Below are 12,921 nucleotides of genomic sequence, written 5' to 3' on the forward strand. Positions count from 1 at the left end.
CAGGGCAGTGCGGACCCTTCCCCTGTAATTACCCTCCCCTCACATTGTTCTGGAGGAGTTGAGGTGAACCTCCGCCTGCTCCTTCTGCACACTTTGGGGCATTATCATAAATACAGCACATTAACACTTGTTCCAGCCTTGTCAGGATATAAATTAAGTCTGCAGGTGTCCCAGTGAGGTTTACCCCTGATGCTAATTAAAGCATGATAATTAGGTTTGTTAAATTCGGTCCTTTCAGCCCCAGTGCCCCCCTCGGAATACAACAATCGCAGATTGCAGACAAGAGAAGGGCTTAGAGGAGGTTTCTCTCGCTAGCGCACAAGAAGCGGCCATCGGGTGCCTGATTAAGTAACTCGGCAGTACTGGAGGGAATATTTGCGCTTGTAATTATGATTTTACGTGTGACAAATCTCATTCATCTATCTGACTCCGGCTCGGTTTGTGAAGGGACGAGACAACATTTTGATGAGCTTCTTCCTCAACATCAGAGAGAGAACTATTAATTTACACCAGAGGAAACCCCAACCCCCTTTCTTCTCCACTCCCCATGTCTTTATGACCTTGGTGTCTGGCATGCCTTATCAAGCAAGAGACAAGAACAAAGAATGAGGAGAATAACAGAAGGTTATGGCAGCTCTTTAAAGCGTTTCACAGGCTCAAGCATAAGTTCTGTCTTCTTATAAGAGTGAATACAAAGTCAGTGCATCCAGTGATGCTGAGCTCATTAGGTGATGCCAAGATGTAGACTGAGGATTGTGCACCTTTACAGAGAGGTCAGTAAAGGACACAGATCTGAATATCATTAATCACTCCCGTGCACCCTCAGAAGGTCTCCACGCTTTAATGTAGCTCTTAAGTTCAGCTGGGGGAGTGTGCTCATTTTCATATAAGACCCGGACTGCTCGCAGCAGAAGAGACGAATAAAAACACTGCTTTTGAAGAGAGTGGCTCATGCTTTTATTATGTCATCCAGCCATTCATTTTCTATACCACTTATCGCCGAAGGGGCTGCGGCATATCCCAGCTGACTTGGGGCGCAAAGAGAAGTAAACCACTCGCATTACAGTTTTGAAGTGGGTATTAGGCGGTAATCTAAACCAAACCAGCTGCATGAACCAAAGCTTTTATTGTATCCTATAACCTAGTAGTACTGGATTGGTTCTCACTGAGCTCATTCCATGGCCCTGCCATTCTACTACAGAGGCTGAAAAATGAAGTGACTAGTTAAAAACTATCCGATAAAAAAAATATGAAGAGGGAACATTGGGACCATCCTCTTGCTAAAGAGTCAGCTGGCCTTGTCGGTGAGCAGTTCATCATCCTCTTCCATGCGCGACAACAACCTGTGGACCCTTCAGTAGAGTGAAACAGAGAGGGAAGCCGAGACAGAGATGGAGCGTGAAAAAAAATATCATAATAGGACTGATCCCTCTCTCCAATGTAGTCCAGATGTCAGACTGCGTGCAGGCTTCCCGGTCCAGGCCTTTGGGACTAGCCCAGCCTGGTGAAGCCTACTGACAGCACAGTGAGAACAGCTGTGCACTGGTCCTCTGCTCTCCTGCTCACAGCTCGAATTTGGGACAAACACGTACCGCTCTTTGTTTACACATTGTTGTAGTGTATGGGATGTGCTTGTTTATAAGCCTTTTGTTGTCACTTTTTTGTGTGCCATTGTTGTGAATCGTCATCAGTTTTTGAAGTTTCAGTGCTGAACAGCTGATGGCTCTCCAGAGGTGTCACAAATGCACGCCACAATGAGCATTTTTTAAGATAAATTTGAGGTCTCCTGTTGAGCAGGAGCACACCTGATGTCTAGACAAACTCGTATTGGATTACACTGGACTACATATGAGATGATGATGGTTCACTAACTTGCCCGAGTTTCTTTGTCAGCACTTCACTTCCAACTTTCGGGGAATTTTGTCAAAGTCAAATCAATGGACCATTTTTGTATTCCCTCAACTCCTTTTGGGGTCAAACTTTACAATTGAAAGGGACTAATCACTATCAGCTGCAAAAGCTTGCAGCCCATATCGACTTTTTTTTAAATGGATTGTACTGACTTTTTTTCAGAATGACGTTGTTCAGTTGGTGCAAATTATCTGGTAATGGTCTGGTAACATCGGTTTTCCAATTTATTTATTTTTTTTAAACTAAAAAAAAAACCTCAATCCTTGACAATTGTCCCTTGATCGATTGTGTTTGATATCTGATGTTTGAACTACATATTGGTGCTTTTGTAGTAAATAATATAGTCTTTGAGCAAACTAACTAATGAATGGCCATCTATTATGAATGACAGATTAACTGATGCTTATGAAAGTGAAGAAGGCCAAGCAAAGGGTTGCACATTTGCACAAACCCGAATCACAATAACATCACTAATGTTGTACTAAGAACACTGACACTCTCCATTAGTGAACGATTCAGTGTTGCTTCCTTAGTGATAAAAGTATTGGCTCATTTAAAAGATATCGAATTAAATGATGTCCTATAAAAGGTTCAAGTAAAAAGTTAAAAACCCAATGGAGTTGCTAATTACTAGTCCAGTTTCACAAACCACCTTCAGTAGACAAATCACAAAGTGAATTTGTTTTTTCCCTCCCAGATTTTGTAGAAGGATGTGATGTGACAGCACTTTGTGAGCTGTGTTGTGTCTGTCGTTGTCCAGGAAGTTTGTCTCCACACTTTAACAATCAGGTCAGCATCCCATCTAATTTATGCAAGTGCCCTTCAACTCGTTTCAGTATTGCTTGGAGCAAGCTGTTGCCGATGAACAAGCTGCCCTTTGCAATGACCAGTGTGTCTAACCTAGATTGATAATCTCTTTGACTAACATAGCATGTTGCTGCCACACCCAGCTCCCAACTCCGGATGGGTAATAGGTCCTGTGCGTTTGATTTTTAGAGCTCTGCTAGACTTTTAAAAAGTTGCTCAGACATCGGCTAAGGTGTCTCGCAAGCGTGCTCTTTCTCTCTCTCTCGCTCTCTCTCTTGACCACTGTCCTTTTCAGCAGCTGATTTATGGCCCACACAAGTTTTGTGATTTCAGAGGAAGTCATAAATAGAACCAAACATGAGAAGGCAGGAGGGAAGGGGAAACAGCCCGAAAGGGTAAATGCAGAGAGAGAGAGCATGTGAGAGAATTCTTTTGACTGATTACTATAGTCATTTTTTTTCTATAGAGGGAAGGCCTTCTGCTGCACTTCTCGTGTACTTGCTTCCCCTTTATCTGCCATCCTGTCAGGTGACCTTTGAACTGCTGATAGTGGGGATGCCTCCCTGTGGTTTGTTCTCCTAATTGGAGTCAGTGTGCAGATGCTCCTGCAACTTGAAGGTCCATATATTGTATGCACACTTTGTTGTTGTAGCAGCACTAACACAGTGATGAACAAAGGCAGGTCAGTTGAAGTGGAAGAAAAATACTAAGGCAAATAGAGTACAATTATAGTAAACTCACTCATTCGGTGGCTCTTATTTAGTCATTTTCAACACCCTTTTCCAGTATTTTTGTATAAATCCAATCTCCCACACAACAGGAGAACCACATCTTGTATTTTTTAACTTTGTGTTTATTGTTAGCTTCAATTTACCATTTTTTTCCGCTTGTTTTGTTTTTGTTGTTCTTCTTCTTGGTGTGGACAGGAACACAATTGCAACTTAATCTGTTTGTGTACGAATAAGAATGAAATTTGGTAGAGCATATACAGTATTATCTGGATTATAAGTCACACTTTTTTTGTAGTTTGGCTGGGCCTGCGAATTATATTCATGTGCAACTTATACGTGTCTTCTTATTTTTTATTGTGATACCCTAAAAGCTAAGTGTGTTGTGTCTTTTAGGCTATAGTCATCCAAAAAACTTAATGTTATATTTAGAGGTGCCTATTTCTGTTTCTATATCTGTTGTTCCCTGTTTCACTATTATTTTACCATATAATGTTTATTCTTGCTTTCTGATAAGTTGTAAAAAGAAAAAAAACTGCCGCCACAAAATGCAACTTACGCTTAAGTGTGAAATATATTTTTCCCCTGCCATTTTATATTCTTTGGCTAGTGCTTCTTTGTAAATACTTGGATCAGTTTTAATTTTTTTTTTTACCCCTCAACCCCCCGATTTGTTTCAAATAGCAGTCAGACCAAAAAACAACACTTTGTTGCCCATTATTATCATATTGAAGTAGGAGGATGCAGAGATCTGCCATGGTCAAACAATCCCACGTTGAATCAACTCAATTTCACCCACATTCATTCACAGCCACTCCTACAATACAAAAGTTATATCAACACAATTTTTCTTAGCAAACAATGTTGAATATCCTGGATCTTCTCCAAAATATGTGTGTGTGCGTCTGTGTGCGTGCATGTGTGTGGATAAAGTTACTTCAAGGATTTTTCTCTATCTTGCTTGCCAACAGCCAATAGGGAATAGGCAATTTTGTAACTTAAAAAAAATACTAGGCCATTTCCTTTTGTTTTACAAAAAAATGAATGGGCATTCCTGCAGGAGTAAAATTGTTTCACAAGATAAAAATTCTTTTGTTTATCTCTGTTACAGTGTGTATGTCTTTTTAGTGCACAGACGGCCCATCCATCACATCCTCTTTACAATGTTTCCATGAGTCATTTGCATGTCATTACAGCTTTGTTTTATAAGTGAGTGGCTATTAAGGAAGCTGCTCCATAAAATGCTTGTTAAAATGGAGGAAGGCAGCAATACGGATCTTAAAAATCCAAGAGCACCTAGTGTGGTGATGAATAAGTATGTATAACCCAGATGTCTTTCCACTGGGATTCACACATCTGTTGCATTTTTTAATAGCTGTGAAATTCACGGAGTCCCATCCCTCCCTTTTTTGATGCTTACTCTGTTTTTAAGCGCATCACGCATCTGGACCTGGCTGGGGGAGCTCTGGTGTTGTCCCCATCTGTAAGGGACACAACCCTAGGCACAATTCATTCTCGCAGTCATACTTTGAATGCACTCTTGTACTGTACACCTACATCATTACAACTACGTTCATGTGTATGATAACATGCTTAATTTTCTTTTTTTTCTTTGAGAAACTTTGATAATGATGCACCACTGACTTCAATGTGTGTGACCTGATTCCAACAGTTAGCAATAGGGTGCCATGGGGTGCAGAAACACGACAAGAGATTAGGGACATACGGCTCACATCTGGTTCTGTTTGCAAAGTCAAGGCTAGTGCGTTCGTGACAGCTAGGCACGTGGCAAGAACATTAAACCTGCGGAGCAAAAGTTCTTTCTAACTCAATGGTAAAAGAAATGTTCGTCTGGAAAGTACTTTTGGCAAGCGTATAATTGTATACCAAGCGTAAAAATGCTGATGAGGTCATGCAAGGTTTAACCACGATAGATGGGAAGGAGCAAGAACCTCTCTGGTGCTGCCTTAAAATAAATGTTTTCAATTTTCTCACTTCTCTTAAACTTAATTTTCACCACATTTTGTCAGTAAAGGTCGAGTGTTTAATTATGTCTTAGTATTAACAGTACAATAACTTGTTTTTTGACACCTGTACCTGTCCAGAATATTCATTTTTACGTCACATACGCTACAGAAGATATTTTGAAATTTAAAATGTGCTCTATTCTTCTCGGGATTTAAATGAACAAGTCTCAGGCAAATTCCATGTTCCGTCATTTACAGACAGCTTCACAATCCAGTAAATTAAACCCCTTTGTTCTCCACTCACCCATTTTACGCCCAGTGTGTCTCGACTTGAAAAAAAAAAACACGCAATCTCAAACACTAAATCGTTTTGCACCAATGTAATCCCTTAATGAGTGTGTTAAATTAAAAGAAAAAAATCCGATGATTTTCTGATGATTTTTTTAAAATATTGCATTCAAGGTAGACCTAACATCCAATTCCGTCTTTAATTTTAACGCTTTGGATGTGCAGCATTTGACTTTGACAAACAAATATTTTTGCCCAAGTGGATTAGATTACTTTAAATTTTCCCCACCCCTTAATTCCTGTCTTGTCAAACATTAAGTGGGTGCACTGTGGTTTGAAACAACTGTTTCTCATTTCTGGAACAATGACTGCTCTGTTTTCAAGGGGTGTATTTTGTGAGATTACATTCCTTTCCATCTTTTACATACACTCAATTAAAATGACTGCTTTTAGGCTTTTCTCTCGCCGCACTCTATAAAAAAGAAATGAAACAAACTGTGGCTGTCATTTGTTCATTTCTGCCATGTGGTGCTGCACTGCTGTATGGAGTACATGCTACAGTATGTCTACTTTGGACTGTATCCACTCACAAGTGCTCTTCACCCGCACATTCTCTTTCTACATGACCTCCCATAAAGGCCTCTTGCCTTCTCTCCGTCCAGTCTCTCTTTCTCACAGCTATTTCTTTCCCTCCCCCTCCCGTCCGCTCGCTCTCACGGACATGACAGTGCGGGGGGATAAGGGAAGAGTAATTATGGTTCAGTGAGGCTGCCAGGTGTGATAAATGACTAATAAGGGGAGCAGAGCCCTGGGTCCTCTAAGGAGGACTATTACAGTCTTATCAGCACAAGGCTGCAGCTCACAGCCTGGCCCGGGACAGAGGCCCTTGTTGCTGTGCTCGTTCCCCTCCTCACCCTTTCACCTCATCCAACATCACTCCAGCCCACCCCCGACTCCAGCGCTACCTTTTAACATCTTAGCGCCTGGCTCTGAAAATGCTTGTTGAATTCAACCTGAATCTCTTGGCGCCATGAGTTTTAAATGTAGGATATTTAGAATAACTACCACTATTGAAGATCCTAACACATATTCAGAATTTCTGCTAAAGTGAGCAAACATTGCAATTTATTGTAATTGTTTGTTGTTGTTGTTGTTGTTTGTTTATTATAAAATATTAACCATTTGACTTTTCTCATGTTGGTATTTCAGAGAGTATGCTATTGAAAATGTTGTAAATTCAAGTTTTAAGTTAAAATTGTCATTGTGTTTGTTTTATGCACAGGCACTGGTTTGTTATTTGACCTTTTCTAGTGAGTAATTTGGTCCTTTTGCATCACCCTAGAGAGAATGTGGGTCATGATTTAGAGCACATCTGATTTTTATTACATAGAGGCCAAATCAGCTTTTGCACTGTTTTTAAATCCGGAAGACTTGAAAGTTGACGCGGGGGCCCGATGATGCCCAAAACAGGCGGTAGATTCTCCAGGCACTATTGCATAATTTTCAAACTATAAGTAGCTACATTTTCCCCCCAGCCTTAAACCCACTGGCTTGTCCCTAGTCAGCTGGATGGCTTTAGGTGTAAATATCACAAAATAATATGTGAAGGCCTGCGGCTTATTTATGGAAGAATACTGTTTTCTTTGAAAAGATGGTGACTGCGGCTTATAGTTGGGTGTCCTTTAAAAAAACACGCACAAAAAAACACAATTCTATATATATGGAAAATGTGACATGCTGTTCTGCACTGCTGCTAAGGTGCTCCAATATGTGAAACTGAGTCAGAAATATTGGTCTACGTAACCATGCAAAGGACTTAAATGTACAATATTTTAACAATATATATTAAGATATATTAATGTATAATAATTTGAACAGAACAATAAAGTAATGTCATTAGTGCTAATTGCATGAAAACTATATCAGAAAGAATAGCTGACATGTTGATGTGGTTATTTTTGCCCTGGGCAACATTTGCTGAAAAAACTGTCATCATAATTTGACCACTTTTCTTCATGTTGAGTTCATGTTAACTCATGAGGCAAACCGAAACCGTTTGTTTCATGAAGCAGACAATTCTCGCAAGAGATTTGAGAGCATTTTGTTGGATGATGGGTCCTTGACTAAGTAGTTACTGCATTACTTAGCTCTTAACAATTTTAAGGGGATTTAGATTGCCTAGATTGATATTCAAGCAAGTTGATATGCACCTAGAAAATACATTTCCTCAAGCCACCCATTTTTTTTTTCTGAGTATAAATTTAATGTTGTCTTAATGGTACAGCAACGGGACAAAAATGTGTTCTCCAAGTCCCCATTACAAAATGGTCATGATGCAACTATTGCTCAAGGCACACAATGTGTTCATTCTTAAACAGCTGAATGATATCACGTCTAGTCCAAATTGCCTCGGAGTGAATTTTATCTGATGGCGGGACAATTCTTCTCAATGCACGGCTGCATACAATGGTCTGGTAATATAAGGCATCCCACAACGGTATGTCATCCGCCAATCTTTGTCTTGTTAGTTTACATTCTGCGGAATCTAAAATATGTTCTTCTCAGCATATTTGTTGAAATTTGTTTTTGCTATAAGATGATAGTGATTGCAAAGTAATATCACCTATAGTTTCTTCAATCTTTTTAAATGTTGAATCCAAGATGACAGATGGTGCCAATGTATTTGGATTTAAACAACCTTTGAAGTACCATTATTATTATTATTACCATTATCATAATAAATTAAGACATAGAAATTAAATGAAATTGATTTCCGGCATTGTGTAATTTCAAAGGGTAATAACATTTTCATCAAAAAATATTTGCTTCGGAAAATATCCAGTTGTTTCTTTGCTCCTCACTGAGGAAGTTTCTTTGATTGTCTCCATTCTAATCTACCTCACAGTTTACAAAGGTGTTGATTGGGAGAAAGGGAGCTTTGAGCTTTCACGCTCACATGAAGATTTTCAGTCATAAATATTGAGGACTTAGAATTCATGACTGTAAAGTTAGCTGGTAGAAGCTCTATCATTCCTTTAACCATCATGTGGATAAGGAGCAAATGTAATAAATTGATAGATATCTAATGTTGCCATCATGTTATGTTTTGGACCCTATTATTAGGACACATTCACTCTTGACACCAGTCAGTCCATACTATAATCATAAAAAATGTATGTAACATTATTAAATCAACTTGGGCATCCAGACTGTTGTGGGTAGTGAAAGAGCAGTTTGGTGCTTACAGTATATGAGTATGTTCTCAGTGTCTTATCTGGACTGACTGAGAAAATGAACCACAAATGTGTTAAACATGCATGCCGTCCTTTAAACCATACCCTCTCCCCCCATCTAAAACTCAGGGCTAATTCATAGCCCCGTTGATTACCCAGGGGAATTCTTTTATCTCCCCCATTTCATTCCTGAAGCGCTCTGTGGACGTTTTAATGGCTGCACTTTCATCGTCTGTCAGATATTTAAATGGGGAAGTGCATGTGTGTGGTAAGGACTGAGGCAGTGGAGGAGCTCTCAGATTCACCATGTCAATCTTTAATGCGGAGAGATATGGACGGCAGCTGACCTCTCACTCTGTCATACTACCTCTCCCTCACATAAATTGACCCCCTGATAATCATTTCCTGCTCCTATATTCTGTAACGAGTGTTCCAGAGTACTTGGCAGTCACATGACCCGAAGAGAGCACTTATGGTTGAGAGAATGCCCCTTTCCCGACGGCTGGGCAATAGAGCCTTTCTCTGACACATGGAATACAGTTGGATAGTCATGATAAGTGAATATCACTCTGCATACGGTGGCCATGAACTTCTCGGAATGACATGCAATTGAAAAGGAAGTTGTCGCTCTGATAGTTCCACAAGAACAAGACATTTGCCATCACTGTTCTTGTCCATAGTTTGTACTTGAGTACTGTGTGATGTCAACTATTTCATTCACTGTCAAATTGTGAACATTTTCCTTCTGTTTAAAATGCTTGTGGCACTCAATGCTTGTGTCTATTGAGCACTGCTGCTTACCTTTAGCACCGATCAATGAAAAATAACTGCTCTGTCCTTCCTCTTCCCAGGCCACACTGCTTTCGCCATGTGCATATGGTGTCACACCTGCTCCACAGCAGTGGCCGTTCACAGGTGAACAGCCGCTTTAAAGGTGGCAAAAGGCCAACAGAACCACTATTAATAACTACCCTCCAAACATTTTCCTTACCTGACAACAGATAGTTTATTTAAGCCTTGATTATTGGAAAAAAATATGTGCCGGTGGTGAAATGGTCTCACTTAAACAATTTGATAATACATCTAGTGTTATCGCTATTAGTATAGAGGGTAAGGCTGCCACATCAATCTGCAGCAATTGCATTGCAGATTGGTCTCACATTTTGACAATATCGGTTAATCCAGCAATTGCAAAGAAACAAACTATCAATTTCCCAATTGCTCTGCTCTTAATCCCCACCCACAGGCATAAAAAACTACTATTTAGAAGCTTTATTTGTGTTTGGCATACATTTGAAATGCTCAAAAACATGCTGGCTTGTTCATGACATAAAGACAGAAGTTGTAAATCCAGAAGACGAGGAGTTTAGGCCAAAGACTGAGGTACAGATAATGCTGAGGATGAATGATAGAGACTTTAAAGCCCACCCTCCCTCCTTATTCTGGCCAGATATACGCTTGGCTGTTGGGTGAACAATTAGCCAACAAAGCACTTCCTTGGATGAAATTTCCCCCTAAGATTTCAGAATGAAAACAGACAGACCTGAGAGTAATGCTATTGCAATTTGGTCAAAGCTCGCAAGAAAGATCGTTTTTAATGAGTATGTGAAATCATAATGTCTAAATGAATATAGTAAAAGCCAGAAGGTGTAGGCACGTAAAGTCCCACTGTGGTTTAGGTTTATCTGTACAGTCTGGTTTCTGACATATTTGATTTGCTATTCAGTTTTCATGCTTTGAATCACAATTGATGAAGCTAATGTATTTAAAAAAAACATCCAATTGACTTCCTGGAGACTGACTTAGTTAAGACCATGTAAAAATGGCTTGCTCCTGTTCAGAGTTATCAGAACAATATAGAGTCAATTGGTTGAAGAGGATAAGATGCATACGGTCCTCCCTGCTGTGAACAAAGCATAATCCTTCAGTTTAACAGAAGTGAAATATTTGTAACATTTAATATATCCCCATCTAAAATGGAACGATTAACTCATTGGTTATGCTCCGCAGCCACATGAACAGACACCATGGCAGACCCTCTTGCTGCGAAAAAATCACCACATCACACGCCATTTTACGCATGCAAGATTTGGCTGCGTTGTTTTGTGTTTTATACTAGAAACTACATGTTGTCATTGGAGAAGCGTCGAATCCATGTGACAAATTCTACAACCTTTTAAGGTGGAAACACTAAAAGGTAGTTTTGAGCACGTGACTTGCTAGGCTTTTTGGAGTCACACTAAGCCATCTATGAGCACGTCCACTTGACTTGGCCGACGGATAGGGCTTGATCTGTCCACTTTCACCTTTTATGAGTGGTAGTTTGATAAACAACTTTGTACTTCTTAATTCTATGCTTATACACATACAAAATAGGAGAAATAATACTGCAATAGAGGCAAATGGTATTGCATGTTATGTTTTCATGCCACTATCAGATGAATCTGTGCTATAACCTAATTTTCTCACCCATATATAAATTAAATTATTTAATAGTTAATGGTTCCTTCACTTCGGGAATTAGTGACAAGCCTTTGTAATACAAATACACGTTTCAAGTGAGTGCTGCTATTTTTTTTTAATATGGACTTTCATGGTTAAACTTTTTCAACTAATCTTTACATTTTTTTGTACATCTAGACAACATAGGGCTTGTAACAGAGTTGAAAAAATAGAGTGAACACAGTTCAGTAGTAAATAAAGCTCAGATTTAACCATTTTAGAAATATAAAATGTTTAAAATCATTTGTATGATCATCTTTATTCTAGGAATACTGGGAACAAATGTAGGTGTTAATGCAAGGTAATCCAAAATTTGAACCTCTAACCCTTTAAAGATGTATTTGGTTCATGCACAGTATAACAAGAAATATCACATTTGTAAATCTTAGATGGATGTGCAACAATAGAATAACAAGATGATGGTATTTGTTTTTCCCCATCGAGTCTGTTATTCATTATCAGAGTTGTTTTCTTGTTCTTGATTCCAGAAAACAGATGTCCTTCCTCATTTCTTTGTCTTATTTTTGTTATTTCACATCTATGACCTTTTGACTATATTTGACACATTCTTGCAATTTTTATTCAAACAATTCCATGCAAGTCGGAAATGTGTTTTTGCCATAGTGGAGACTAAAAGCAGGTCAGTGAATAGACTTGATTGATAACGCAAACATGGGCAAACATTGAAGAGAGATTTGCTATCATTGATGGCCAAAATAATAACCATAGATAATAACGTTTACATGAACGAGCAAAATGGGCAGTAAATGTAAGGGTTGAGTAGGATGATGCAAACAAATGATATAGTTGCTTGGTGAAATGAAGTTAGAGACAAGCAGTGTTCTAATGACTTCACACCCCATTAGCTACTTAGTCCGATGCGTCACACCCCATTATGCTGCTGGAGCAGCAGTGCATGAACGCGTGAAACCGTTCGCTCAGCCAGACCTGTCCACCCGCTCCAAACGCTCGCTCACTTACAGCAATTAGTGTGTGTACATGTTTGTGTTTCGCTGTTACTTGCGTGCATATGTAAAGTCCAATGAGTTTGCCTGCTTTTAAAAACAACAATGGCCACAATCAACTGTCCAAGAAGACAAATCTATAGTCCCATTATGTGGCCTTTCAGAGCATGCTCACCATGACTACTCCACAGCTCGAGCTACAAATGCTGGGAATGGGCCAGGGCATGGCTTTCTTTGTCAGCCTACATCAGGGAGGCGGGCGAGCATGCTCCAGAGGACTTCCCTTAATCGCCCTCAAACATCCAAAGACAGACATATAAGGGGATTGAAAGAAAACCCCCGCCGCAACTCAATGCCATTCCCTGCTTGGGCAGCTCCAGTTGGCAGTGTGGGAAGTGTTCCTCTCCAAGACCAAGGCCCGCTAACTCAAATCCCTGGCTTGGAGCCACACTCCTCTCCATTACAAACACTAGGGCCATTTATTCCAGTGCTCCCCTCATCAGATGCACTGCCTCCCCTT

The 12,921-nt window shown here is 39.7% G+C and overlaps 1 long non-coding RNA gene across 6 annotated transcripts in view; it reads left to right on the forward strand.

The window, feature by feature from the left end:
• The window catches only part of LOC144090620 (uncharacterized), a 129,749-nt gene that overhangs the window by 105,529 nt on the left and 11,299 nt on the right, over positions 1-12,921 (forward strand). The window contains exons 3-4 of one of the 6 annotated variants that reach the window (XR_013305460.1): positions 9,786-9,849; positions 10,945-11,082. The exons of 4 other annotated variants lie outside the window; for them this stretch is intronic. This is a non-coding gene — a long non-coding RNA (uncharacterized LOC144090620). Of the gene's footprint in view, positions 1-9,785; positions 9,922-10,944; positions 11,083-12,921 lie in introns of those variants that run through there. One more of the 6 variants, XR_013305470.1, reaches the window with a different exon arrangement.

This window comes from Stigmatopora argus, chromosome 2, assembly GCF_051989625.1.
Source record: "Stigmatopora argus isolate UIUO_Sarg chromosome 2, RoL_Sarg_1.0, whole genome shotgun sequence".
Lineage (NCBI taxonomy): Eukaryota > Metazoa > Chordata > Actinopteri > Syngnathiformes > Syngnathidae > Stigmatopora > Stigmatopora argus.